The 15117-nt window shown below is 42.8% G+C and overlaps 1 protein-coding gene across 2 annotated transcripts in view; it reads right to left on the reverse strand.

Moving 5' to 3' along the window:
* LOC139756741 (uncharacterized) overlaps window positions 1-15117 on the reverse strand; it is a 155716-nt gene that overhangs the window by 42985 nt on the left and 97614 nt on the right. The window lies entirely within an intron of this gene.

Raw genomic sequence — 15117 nt, forward strand, 5'->3', positions numbered from 1 at the left:
GCATATAGTGGAAAAATAGACACATCGGTAGACATTGCTATGGTGCTATTCTTGGTCTGGGATAACCTATTAGCAATGCATGAATGAAAAAAGAAAAAAGATAAATGGACAGATGAATTGAAAACACAGGATTACTGAGAGTAAGGGAGATAGGCTGAGCTGATGATCCTGGGAGGGGGGGAAAAAAAGCTCCATCCGTTGGTCAAAACAGGATTATACTCTTGATGATTTGTGTACCTTTCGATGAAAATAATCCATACAACAATAGACAAAAGACCCTTAGGGTTGCTGTGGCAATGGACTCATACTTAAAGTTACTGTAGGAATGGACTCATAAGAAAATGTGATCATTGAGGGAAAATTGATAAAGAAGATTCCTATATTAGGATCCTCTTAGTTGATTCTATAGAACAGTAGAACTGGAATCCTAAAAGGTTCTTGTAACACATTTATGATGACCTGCCTCATGACCTGGTGACCAGAACAGATGCTTCAGCAGTGGACTGGTGATCAGAACTGGTATAGCAGATTTTAGGACGCTAGCAAAAAGAATTTCATGAAATCATGTATATAGTAAGAATAGTAACAAACAGAGAGAGAGAGAGAGAGAGAGAGAGAGAGAGAGAGAGAGAGAGAGAGAGAGAGAGAGAGAGAGAGAGAGAGAAAGTCTTTGTCCATTAACACCTCTTCAAGTGTGTGTGTGTTCACCTCCGATCTCCTGCCAACTTAGCATGCACCCTAATACCCCATCTGGGAACATCTGACACAAGGGGTCGGACATTCTCAGGAATCTTCACAAGGTAAAGGAAGTAAGTTATTCATGTCTTTCACAACAAGACCGTCAGTGAGTTGGTCCACCATCACACTCTGGGTAAGACAGGCTATTGTTGCCAGGTAATTGGTCAAAGTATCGTGCTCTGTTGATATATATATATATATATATATATATATATATATATATATATATATATATATATATATATATATATATATATATATATATATATATATATATCCCCTGGGGATAGGGGAGAAAGAATACTTCCCACGTATTCCCTGCGTGTCGTAGAAGGCGACTAAAAGGGGAGGGAGCGGGGGGCTGGAAATCCTCCCCTCTCGTTTTTTTTTTAATTTTCCAAAAGAAGGAACAGAGAATTGGGCCAGGTGAGGGTATTCCCTCAAGGCCCAGTCCTCTGTTCTTAACGCTACCTCGCTAATGCGGGAAATGGCGAATAGTTTGAAAGAAAAAAGAATATATATATATATATATATATATATATATATATATATATATATATATATATATATATATATATATATATATATATATATATATATATATATATATATATATCACAAACATTATTATTACTGATACATTTCTACAGGTCCTTGCCAGGTCTTCTCAATGTCTTCCTCAGGTCTTTCTTAGGTCCTTCCCAGGTCCTTCCCAGGTCCTTCCCAGGTCCTCCTTAATTCCTTCCCAGGTCTTCCCAAAGGTACTGCTCAGGTCTTCTCCAGGCGTGTCGTAAACGCTACGTCAACGCTACGTCAAACACAGGAAACAACCGACGATACATAACATAACACCAGCCCACGACCCACCCCAAAGCACATACGATAACATGTTATCCCCGACCCCTCCTACATGGAAGATGTGGGGGGGGGGGGGACGGAAAGGTCTATGAAACCCCCATTAAAAAGCCCCTAGTTCCAAAATATCATCCCACAAGATCACGTTGAGATCGGCCTTTTAATGAAGCAGTTCTTAGACATGATACACACACACACACACACACACACACACACACACACACACACACACACACACACACACACACATATGCACTTCTATATCTTTATATATATATATATATATATATATATATATATATATATATATATATATATATATATATATATATATATATATATATATATATATATATATATATATATATATATATATATATATATACCTCGCAAACGCGGGAGACAGCGACAAAGTATAAAAAAAAAAAAAAAAAAAAAAAAAATATATATATATATATATATATATATATATATATATATATATATATATATATATATATATATATATATATAGATAGATAGATAGATAGATAGATAGATAGATAGATAGATAGATTGATAGATAGATAGATAGATAGATAGATAGATAGAGAGATAGATGGATAGATAGATAGATAGATAGATAGATAGATAGATAGATGAATAGATAGATATTTCAGTTCACAATGAGCTAGCGTTTAGCGTGAACTGGTCAGGCATAACACCGCTGCTGGTCTTACTGTGTTACTCCATTTTTACCCAGACTTCTTCTTACGTCTAAGAGCAGGTGTGTGTTGCCTGTATGGTAACAAAACACTACTGCTATCTGCACTCAGTGTTTCTCTATCTTTTTTCTATATTTCTTTATATCACGATGGCGGCTTTCTATAGAATACTAGATCTAACTAGTTTTGAAGACTATAACTCAGTGGTATATTTTAGAAGAAAATGTGTCTAAATTTCTCAATTTTTATGATATTCATCATTTTTTTTTCCTATGGTTGTGTTTCTGTAAGTTCTTAAGGAAGGCATTATACGAGCTTTCCCGTAGTCATTATTATATTCTCTTTATCTTCAGTAAATGTATGTGTATGTGTGTGTGTGTGTGTGTGTGTGTGTGTGTGTGTGTGTGTGTGTGTGTGTGTGTGTAAATGCAAGCATATAGGCAGGGAGGTATTAGGTATGCAAGCACATTCATACATGCTTACATACATACATACATACATACGTACGTACATGACAGACAGATAGATACAGAATAGATGAATATGGAGAGAGACACGAGCTGAGAACGGGACGGGTGGAAGAGGAGAAAGGTCGATAAACAGAGAGGGACATACACAGCAAGAGGAAGAATGAGAGAGAGAGAGAGAGAGAGAGAGAGAGAGAGAGAGAGAGAGAGAGAGAGAGAGAGAGAGAGAGAGAGAGAGAGAGAGAGAGAGAGAGAGAGAGAGAGAAAGAGAGAGAGAGAGACAGACAGACAGACAGACAGACAGACAAACAGACAGACAAACGGTAGACAGACAGACAGACAGACAGACAGACGGAGGCAAACGTACGCACAGACACCACACCATCAGCCTTAGCCAGCAAGATACATGAGAATCCTTTATATATTTAATCACGTTAATGAAAACCTGACTCTCGCGTCATCACGGGTTGAGCCATTCGTATTTATGTTGTAGATATCAAAGGAAAGTTGATTTCAGATGAAAAGTCTTGTAATTGATAACCAGCAAACTACTACATGACTGACGGCAACAAACTTTGTGTAGTTATAAAATGTTCGTTTATATTGAAATGTTTGTGTGTGTGTGTGTGTGTGTGTGTGTGTGTGTGTGTGTGTGTGTGTGTGTTACCGGACCCCACCAGCATGAGGGTATACGGTGATCGCACCCCAGGCAAGGTCATGTCATTGTAAATAGAAGAAAAGAAGAGTTCTCTCTCTCGTCGAAGAGAGATTCTCACACCAAAGGAAATCCATCAGTCCCTTGCTACTGCTTGTAGCGCAGCCTTCGAGCTACAGAAACCCCTTAGAGGGAAACGTAGGGTCGTATAACACACAAGCACACACACACACACACACACACACGCACGGCCCAACAGCACAATACGAAAGTCTTGTGTAGCCTCTGTGGGAAAATCTTCGAGCCATTACCAATGATTTAGCGCCGCCATAACTCGCTTGCCTCTTCTTAGGATTAAACAAATTTGTCGACTTATTGTTGGCCCTTATGGTTCCTCGACGTCTTCTTTGGCCTCCTCCTCCTCATCCTCCTCCTCCTTGCCATAGCCGAGGGAGTAAGGGGTGATTGACAGCCGGACTAAGGAAGCTTGGGATTTAGGGACGGAAGCGGCGGGGATATACAAATAAGAAGAGGGTAGGATTAGGGGTGTGTAAAGGAAGGGGGAGTGTAAGACTGGATTTAAGGATTGGGGGATTGGGTCAGATCGCCGACTGGGGTATAGAAGTGGAGGATGTATGCGTGATGAGGGATTGGATGGATTAAGGTAGATGAGACACAGGGAAGAGTGTGGAGTGGTAGTATCACCGTTCCTAAGGGATTTGTCTAATATCTACTTCATCTTCTGTGTGCTGTCTACAGTTACTATCTACTTTTCGTGATAACAATTTGTGTGTTATGGGGAGAGAGAGAGTTATACACTCGTGTTGCCCCGTCCCTTAACTTTATGGATGTGTAACATGTCTTTACTCCCACGTGTGTACCTTAACACAGAGACTTGATCGTTAATGTCAATGGCACTGAAAGGTAATGGCACTTGGGAGGTGGCACTGACGGTGTTGTCAACGAGGGGGGCTGTGTGGCACTGGTGGGTGCTGGCGCTGAGGGATGGCACTGAACGTGTTAGCACTGAGGGGCTATGGCGCTTGGGGTTGCTGGGCGTTGGATAAACATTACGTTCACCAGACGACAAAGAAACAAATGATAAGAAACTAAGGAAACACAAAGGAAAAACAACGTATGTTCTCTCTCATAAGGAGGAAAAGGGAATAAACAAAGCCGAACTGAACACGTGTGGCTCATGAACAAAAAATCAACATTGCCTGCAATATATGTACCTCGATATTCTAGAATTGTTCCATCCTAACTTTAATTTTGTCCAGTTATATTTTCTGTTAACACTTCTAATCTCGTGAGTCAAGAGGACTGGGTAGGTTTACACTCTACAGTGAATTTTGCTTTGGCTTCATTGCCAAGACTTTCTTGATGATGATGATGAAAGGGAAGCTCGAGATGTGTATAGTGAGTCATTCATCCTACAACTCCTTCATCTACTGGGCCCTCTCCTTCCTCCTTCATCTACTGGGCCCTCTCCTTCCTCCTTCATCTACTGGGCCCTCTCCTTCCTCCTTCATCCACTGGGCCCTCTCCTTCCTCCTTCATCCACTGGGCCCTCTCCTTCCTTCTCCATGTTCCCTAGACCCTCTCCTTTCCTCTACCTCTTCCTTGGACCCACAGGACTCCTCTAACCTTTCTCTTCACACCTCCCTCTCCCTTCATCCACAGGAGTTTTGCTTTGCATCCTTCTTCCTGTGGTCACTCGCCCACTCCCTGGGATTCCTCTCCCGCCGGCAGCTGGCCCCGCCCTTCCTCCCACCTGTGCAATTAAAGGAAATCAATAAGAATCAAAATTGGAACTCAAGAGCCGGAGTTTGTGACGGTAGCCACGCTAGGAAATACCCAGGATAAGATCAGCGACGTGTTTTGTGTCGTTTTGTATCATGAGAGTAACACAATAGCAAGCACCTATACATATATATATATATACATATATATGTATATGTGTGTGTGTGTGTGTGTGTGTGTGTGTGTGTGTGTGTGTGTGTGTGTGTGTGTGTGTGTGTGTGTACAACAAGCAACAAGGCATGTTGGAGTGGCAAGTCTTGGTGGTTTCGCCTCACGTGTGGACTTCGTTAACATGTAACTACATAAGTTCACACGGGGTCCCGCCCGGGACACGGCTGAGGTGAGGAATAGGTCGAGGACGACGTGTGGTTCCTGGAGAATGTGAGGTGTCTGTATGATGGCCGCTCCCCCCGCTCCTTGTGCCTCCCTCTATCATGCTCTCTCTCTCTCTCTCTCTCTCTCTCTCTCTCTCTCTCTCTCTCTCTCTCTCTCTCTCTCTCTCTCTCTCTCTCTCTCTCTCTCTCTCTCTCTCTCTCTCTCTCTCTCTCTCTCTCTCTCTCTCTCTCTCTCTCTCTAACACACGTTATTGTAGGGGGTGAGTGAGTGACTGTAGTGTACCGTCTGCTAAGAGGGAGGGAGAGAGAGAGAGAGAGGGGGGGAAGAGAGAGAAAGGAGAAAGAAAGAAGTTGAAAGAAGGAGACAAAAGCTTGAAAACAGAAGGAGACAGAAGAGAAAGAACCTTAATGACTCTAAAGAAAGTGAGCGAGGAAAAAAAAAAAGAGAATGTGTGAGGGAAGAAAAGAGAGAGAGAGAGAGAGATAGCAAAGAGACAGAGCCAGTGTCGCCAACGAGGCCCCTACGGTGCGCATTCGATGTGGGATCACATCATCGCAAAACACATGGAAAAACATCATGGCAAAACACAAGAGTAACTCTTGAAATGAATTCTTGATTACCTAGACAATTTATCATGCAGCCAGTGGCGTGTAAGAAGGCCAGGGAGTAATTAACGAGACCTCTTTAGGTCATCAACCCTTCAACCAAGACGATGTTCAGCCGTACACGATGGATGAATGGATTGCCTTCCCCGACGTTACCAACACCGCTGTCCTTGCCAAGCCAGCGTTAGCAACGATGTAGTCATAATGTGATTATATTATTCATCTGATAATTAGGAGTGATTAGCAGATTCGTGAATTAATGAAGAACAGGTTCGTTTCATCGATAAAAGATAAGGGAATGGACGATAACCTATCTCTTCAGTACGACGAGACGACCCATGAGCACGACGGAACGACCCTTGAGCACGACGGTACGACCCTTGAGCATGATGGTACGACTCTTGAGCACGACGGTACGACCCTTCAGCACGACGGTACGACTCTTGAGCACGACGGTAGGACCTTTGAGCATTTTCCAATGGTCTTTGTTTATATATATATATATATATATATATATATATATATATATATATATATATATATATATATATATATATATATATATATATATATATATAATTATTTCTGCTGCTAGTTCATGACCTCTTGACATCTTGTGACCCAGTTTTTCTCCCATGTAAATTAAAAGCAACACTGGCGAGATGGAGGGAGTTGTGGCAAGTAATGCAACATATCAATTGATAAAATCACATTTCTACGTCCAAATGGAAACCCTATTGAACACCCCGACCCACCACGGAACAACTGAGGCGAGAGTTCTCCATCAGGGCACAACATATGAGCCATTTTCTACAGACGGCACCTCTTTCAGGAGCTTCCTTTCACCTGTCGATGCGTTGCCACGGAATGGGTCGAGCTTGTGGTGCGAGAGGAGACTCCGTCAGCCAGAAACAGTCCTCTGAATAATAAGACAAACCAAATGAACTCCAGTTCCACATATCACTTTTCCTCTCTCTCTCTCTCTTAGTTTGTGTCCTTATGTTTCCATGTTTTTATTTCCAAAGGGCGCGACCAGTCAGTCGTGTTTAGGGGTCGTACCGTCGTGTTCCAGGGTCGTATACCATCGTGTTCAAGGGTCGCACCGTCGTGCTCAAAGATCGTACCGTCGTGCTCAAGGATCGTACCGACGTGCTCAAGGCTCGTACCATCATGCTGTTCAGCAGTCTTTCTGTTGCCTGGGGTCTCATTTTCCTCGCTAGGGTCAATCGCTCTTCAGTAGTTCCCCTTCTGTTGCCTGGGGTCCTCGCCTCGCCCCGCATGACTGCCTTCCTTTATTTCAACTCTCTATTCCGCCACGTCCGTCAGGTCTTCCTCATACCCGGATGTCCCTGACGGTAATCGGCTTTGATGTGAGAGATCACATGGGCTTCGTCCCGATCATCAACAGCGGGCTTCGGGTGATAGATATAGCCTTCCTCTGCTACACAAGCGAAGGGAAATCTATCATTGGATTAAAGGAGTTAGAAAAAGGAGGGAGAGATACTTTAGTAGTTATGATTAAGGGCGGGAAGGTCAGAGAGAGAAGAAGAAGAAGAAGAAGAGAAATCATCAGCCGAATAAAAAGGTAAATAGAATGGAAGAGATTAAAGAGAACATAACTAGAGATGTCTGATGAAACCCCGTTTGATCCAAACGAAACAGATTCGGATCCATCCGAACCATCGGAGTGATTCAGTGACCAATGCAGATATTAGCTTATTTTAGACAAAGGAACATCAGCTAATGGAATATAGTCAGATACAAATCTATTCAAATATTTGTTCAATATATAAGGAATAATGACACTTTAGTTATGAGTAAATATGTTATCCTACACAAATAGGTCGAAAACTTTGAATGAAACTCTGAGATACATTCTCACAGAATCATTGCCAAAAGTCGCTGGGAGATACAGGCTGGTCTATATTTAATGATCATCTTCGTAAGATTTCATGAGCTTCCTCTACCACATATATCTCTTTTCCGTTATTTTTTCCAGTGGCGAACGTATTTTCACGATAGCCCAAAGTTTTCTCAGTAAAGTCTTTCCTCGATATTCGTTCGTGTTAGTCTTTACTCGATATTCGTTCGTGTTTGGAGGGTTGTATTAGTGTCGTTAGTTAAGTATTCTATGCTTGTTGTGGACCTCTTGCTGAAGGGCATATCGCTGGAATGGGTTAAAGCTCACTGGAATGGATTGAAACCTTTTGGAGTGGACTACTTCCCACTAAACAGACTAACAACTACTGGAAAGTGATATTTCTATTAGATCCGGCTTACATCCACTGGAACAAACTATTCTGTACAGACCTGTTCCCTCACTGGAATGGACTTACAATTAACTGAAGTAAGCTACTATTTACCAGTAACGCAAACCTCTGTTCCCCTGGAACGGACTCATACGTACTGAACCGACTATATTTCACTTTGTCAGACTAAAATCCACTGGAAACTACAAATACCCACTGGATGATATTATGCCCCACTGAGACGAATTCTGTCTCTCATTGGAACATGGTATCTACCGTCATTACCATATGACTGGTCAATATGAGTCACGAAACAAGAAGAATGTAATGACTGTCTTAATGCTATATTAATTGTGGTAGTCATCCCTAGAAATGGTGAAGTCTGGAACACCAGAGGAAATGGGATGCAGGAGTGTACCTCCACAGAGAGATAAATAGCCTATATATACAGAGAGATATCAACAGAGTGCTTTAGGAGTGTGAGATTGGAAGACGAGAGTGCGTGGTGAAGGGTCATACTTGAGGAAATGTGTGTGTGTTAATAGGAGCATGATGTGGGGATTAGGGTGTGTTATATGAAGCCATAAGAGTGCGTTATGGGTCAAACTGGGGAGGTAGTATAAGTTCATATCACTAATGTTACTTTAAGTTAATAGTAATTAATTCGACAAAGATGCATCTATATTTTTCGCCAACTTTCCCACGTTCATCATCTCACCATCTCATTTATTCCATACCGCCTCACAGCCTGCTCCTCATTCTCCCTTCCTCATTTGTCCTCATCCTGTGGCTGCCTGGACATGTGAATCCTCTCTCACAAGAGGACTGAGGTGTGTGATCCACGAAGGACAGAGGCGAGACGACTATTGGTAATTGGATGGAGGAAGAATAGTCTTGCAAGACGTATCATGAAAAAGTGGAGAAAGAGAGAGAGAAGAGAGAGAGAGAGAGAGAGAGAGAGAGAGAGAGAGAGAAGAGAGAGAGAGAGAGAGAGAGAGAGAGAGAAGACCTGGAAAAGACTAGCTGTACACCACTTGGACAGACGACAGCTACGCACGAAGACAGAAACGACTGAACTAACAAGGCCGAGGCATTTTGGCAGACAGGAGGTAAATCCCAGACAGAAGCCAGAGAGGAGGGGGCAAAGGGGCTGCCTCAGGAGACAATGCTGAGCATTATGGCTCATCATAATATTAACAGGAAACGGATTACATCTGGAGCTGAACTGTGTATATAGATTCCCAGGACTGAGGTTTGATGACACGCTATTGTTAGCTGTGAGGGCTATTATCGAGCGGAATAGGAGGAAACTTTATAGCAGGTTTCAAGTACGTCTCGGGGCCAGCTATACTGAGGAAGGTCATCTCCGGAGGCTGGTTAGCGAGTGTTCTGACGTCGTCTATGGGTGAACAAAATGCTAACTATGCCTCCTGACCTTTCTATACAAGATAACAATCGTTTAAGCACGATTGTACGACCTATAAGCACGAGGATTTGACCTTAGGGTATGATGGCCCAGCATCTGACACGAACCTTTTACGATTGGGTTGTAGGGCCAGGCTACCTTAACCCAAAGGTCAGACCTTCGTGTTCATCAGTCATTTCGTCAGGATGAAGGGTAGTATTGTTATGCCTCAAGGGTCGAACCATCATGCCTCAAGGGTCGTTCCATCATGCCTCAAGGGTCGTTCCACCATGCCTCAATGGTCGTTCCATCATACTCAAGGGTCGTACCGTCGAGCTCAAATGGTCGTAGTGTCGTGCATAAACGTCTATAGCCCTGGCGTGCTCAAGGGTCGCTAGGTTATACCCAAGGTGTTACGTTAACCTCCTTTATCCCATTTTCTTTAGACAGACCAAAAGAGAGAGCAAATCAATATTTCGATCTGTTCCCTATCATTAGAATACAGTTCTATATCAACACTACAATTGTTTTTATTATGAAATTGTGTGTGTGTGTGTGTGTGTGTGTGTGTGTGTGTGTGTGTGTTTCCATATTTGATCATCGTCTCCAGCGTTAGCGAGGTAGCGCCAGGAACAGACAAAGAAAGGCACATCCGCTCACATCCATTCTCTAGCTGTCATGTGTGATGCACCGAATCCACAGCTCCCTATCCCCATCCAGGCGCCACAGACCTTTCCATGGTTTACCCAGGACGTTTCACATGCCCTGGTTCAGTCCTGGTTCTGAAATATCTTTATTTCCTGTTGGGTTGTTAGCCAGTCAAACGTAGTTTTCCTACCAATTCTGAATTGTAGATTTTAGTGTTGTATGTCTGAGCTCTACAATTCAACTACAGTTCACTGAAGTCAAAGTAGTTTTACACATATATTTGTGTTTGTGGACACTACACTTTACACTGAAATAGCTATCAAACGACCGCAAGCGTTCTACTTTGTCTGTCTGTGTCTGTTTGTCTGTCTGTCTGTCTTTCCGTCTGCCATAATAGAATCCATGTGTGTTTCCTGCACATTTCATGAAGGGCTTGAGTTAACGGACATTTATCTTACTTGGTAAAGTCGTCCTAGCTACGTCTCTTCGTTGTATGTCAACTGACTGTTATATTTCTCTCTTGTGTCTCCCCTGATGATGTGATTATTACACGAAAGTGCACTTGGGAACTTATCGTGTTTCATTTCTCCGTGGACTCATAGGAATATATATATACATTGGTTGGTGCACCTGAAGCAGAGGTCATTAGCCAAGTGTTTGGAAGCAGGCGTCCAGCACTCCACACACACACACACACACACACACACACACACACACACACACACACACACACACACACACAACACACACAGGCTACAGAAAACCAATATATTATTCCAGGAAGCCAGGATTCGGACTCCATACTTATAGATTTCTACCATTAAAAGGAACGTGCTCTCAGGCGTTTGATATTCTGAACGAGTATTTTCTCTCTCTCTCTCTCTCTCTCTCTCTCTCTCTCTCTCTCTCTCTCTCTCTCTCTCTCTCTCTCTCTCTCTCTCTCTCTCTCTCACCCGTCGCCATCAAAGTCGCGTGGGAAGAGTAACACACAGTGGAATCAAATGGAACAGAATTTTTTACCTTGCATGTCTGCGTGTCGTTCCGTTCCTCTAATACCCATTCCTCCTCGTCGGCTGACTTAGCTACATGTGGCAACATTGGCGACGTTTGGAAGGATAAATCATGTTGACTAATACACAGTGAGATTTGTCTCCTTTTAATTTGAGACTTCCAGCTGCTACGGACCAGATTTGTGTGGCTCTTGTGGTTGTCAGATAGAGCGAAGGTGGTCCGATGGTTGGAGCAACGGACGTGCGATGGTTGGAGCAACGGACGTGCAAAGGTTGGAGCAACGGACGTACGATGGTTGGAGCAACGGACGTGCGGTAGTTGGAGCAACGGACGTGTTACAGCGGAACAGGGTCGCGCAACGGTAAACTATACCTCAAAAGACACCAAACCATACGTCAGACAACGGTAAACCATACGTCTCACAGCAGTAGACCATACGTCTCACAACAGCAGACCATACGTCTCACAACAGTGGACCATACGTCTCACAACAGCAAACATACGTCTCACAACAGTGGACCATACGTCTCACAACAGCAGACCATACGTCTCACAACAGTAGACCATACGTCTCACAACAGCAGACCATACGTCTCACAACAGCAGACCATACGTCTCACAACAGTAGAACATACGTCTCACAACAGTAGACCATACGTCTCACAACAGCACTGTGCTACGCCTGTATGGCAGTAACAGAGGAACGCTCCTACAAGGGTTGACCTCAGGTCACGTTGGATGACCTCATCCTTCTTAATGTACTTACGAGACTCAAGTATTTTGCTGTAAGATTTATCCTCCTTCCTCTTCGCCTCACTTTGTAATCTATTTGATGGTTTAAGGCACTTTATCCTTTCTCATAATTCTCTCACTTTGTAAGTCGTTCTCTTCTTAAATCTCTCTGATTCTCCCATCTCTCAGTTGATGTATCTCTTCGACTCGGTGTATCTTCTTTATTTTTCATTCATTTCTTTCCTACTATTCATTCTTCTTTCTTCATTCTCTCTTTATCCTCATATGCTTCTTTTTTTTCAATGTCGCAGCGAAATTGCTATCTTCTCGCTTGACCTGCATCATTCGCTTCCTTTTCTCCCCCCGAAATATATATATATATATATATATATATATATATATATATATATATATATATATATATATATATATATATATATATATATATATATATATATATATATATATATATATATATATATATATATATATATATATATATATATATATATATATATATATATATATATATATATACATATATTCCTCCCCAACCAATAATACCAGCATCACATGTTCAGAATTTGGTCAAATGGGAATGAATGTTTCGTTCAGTTCAAACACCTGTGTATATTACTATACACAGGTGTTCATCTCACCCATCACACTTTGACTATGGCTGGCTTTTGAAAACATACGTAATTAGATTTTGATCTTGAATATTATCCATATCCCTCAGGTTTCTATTTGTTACAAGGAGGGATGACGGAGCCTATACCTCCCGAGTGGAGGGGATACAAAACTATGCTACACCAACTGCTATGAGGATCATTCTCGTGGACAGAGTTGGCCATAATTGGACCAATTCAGAGAGTGAGAAAGGCAATGCTTTTTTTTGTTGTTGTTGTTGTTGTTTTTCGTGACGAGGAATCATAGCGGATATGGCAACATTTTCTAGCTCTCGATATTTCCTTAGGATTTATCACAACTCAGAAAAATGTTTTGAGATAACATGCGGTCACAGAGTTCACAAACCACTTCTTATCTTGCCTACGAAAATATGGAAAACGTTACATATTTGCTTGAAGGGAAAATGTGAATGTATTCTTGAATTGACCTTTTGGAAGAATGTTCTGCAATCATCTTCTCAAAGTCAGAAAGCAGACCTTTGATGGTATGACCCTCGAGTATGACGGTACGGCCCTTGAGCACGACGGTACGACCCTTGAGTTCGACGGTACGACCCTTGAGCACGACGGTACGACCCTTCAAAGTCGAGTGAAAGGATAAGCTATCACAGAAACGTATCGTATCGTTGTGCTCAAGGGTCGAATCATCGTGTTCAAGGGTCGAATCATCGTGCTCAAGGGTCGAATCATCGTGCTCAAGGGTCGAATCATCGTGTTCAAGGGCTCGTACCGTTGTGCTTCAGGGATCGTACCGTCAAGCTTCAGGGTTCGTACCGTCGTGCTTCGGGGCTCATACCATCGAGTTCAAAGGCTCCAGATCCCACAGATGGTGAGATAGAGGACACTGAAAGCAACGGGGTAATGGTGATATATGCCAGACACACAGACCAGGTACAAACCTTAATTGAATAGCGTGTCAGGTGAAGGTGTCCATGATATCATTAACAGTGGTCAGCCACCCGCCTTTGCAGTGCTCAATCCTTGAAGAAAATGATTAACATCATTTTAATGTTCGACACAGTGTTATTACGGACGACAATCGCCTGGAGGGTCTGGTTACCATTCATTAGAATATAAATTCAAGAAGAAAGATTCGTTCGTAGGAGTAATGTACGCTGATTTTATGGCAATTCTAATGAAAAAAGATATTAGACTATTCTACTGGTCAGAATATTTTGGTCTGTCGTAAGATCAGTGTAAGACATTCCTGTGAACAGGTGAACGGTGGCTAGGTGTTCTACCCACCAGGTGAGTGTCGTCAGTAACAACACTATTCTTGGTGGCAGAGCAGGACTAAGGTGGGAGGGGCCCGGCGCTCCTGACGGTGCCACAGGTAAATCACAGACACCTCCTCCAGACGTGCCATTTACTTATGGTTTGGTACTGGTCCAGTCTTGAAATATTATTACGTCTGTTTTCTAAGATAAAACGATTTACTTTGGGGCAAAATGCTCTTTTTTTTCCTTTTTTTCTTCAAATGGATTGTATATATATTTGAAATGATCTATTAGGGTTAGCTGTGCAACAGCATAGATGAAATATAAATGATACGTCGCTTTAAATACAGGAGCGACCTCATTTGCACTCCTTGGATACATATACGGTTTACAGGTATCATTCTATGAGTCAAGAGTTTTTTGTTTTATTCTTACCACCGTCATCTCTGTGCCTCTGTTCTCTTGCCACCCCCACACAACACAGCCGAGAGAGAGAGAGAGAGAGAGAGAGAGAGAGAGAGAGAGAGAGAGAGAGAGAGAGAGAGAGAGAGAGAAGGCCGCATCACGAGGGGGCGTTTGACTTGGCATCTCTCGCAGTGGCGTCACGTGCTGTGGAGTGGGGGAGGGATGAGGGCGTTGTGGGTTACGCCTGTGTTCCTGCTCCTGCGGGAGGAGGGGAGGGGGGTGGGGGTGGGAGTGAGAGAGGGTGGAGGAGGGAGAGGACGGCAAACAATGCTCATAAACCATTTACTAGCACTGACTCCCTCCTCTCCTCCTCCCCTGCTTGCTCCCCACCTCACTACTCCCTCCAGCCTCCTCTCTGTTCCCTCCCTCTACCCGCTCTCTTCCCCTCCCTAAAACCTCCCTTCAAGATCGACCACTATCTCCCTCACATGGTCTCTCATCCTTTCTCTTCTTTTCGTTCATTTCTTATGTACTGATCCTCTTCTTTCCCTCGGCAATACTGGGTCTCCTGTATCCTTCGCTTCCCCCACGAGAATCC

The sequence above is a fragment of the Panulirus ornatus genome, chromosome 23 (assembly GCF_036320965.1).
Source record: "Panulirus ornatus isolate Po-2019 chromosome 23, ASM3632096v1, whole genome shotgun sequence".
Taxonomy (NCBI): Eukaryota; Metazoa; Arthropoda; class Malacostraca; order Decapoda; family Palinuridae; genus Panulirus; species Panulirus ornatus.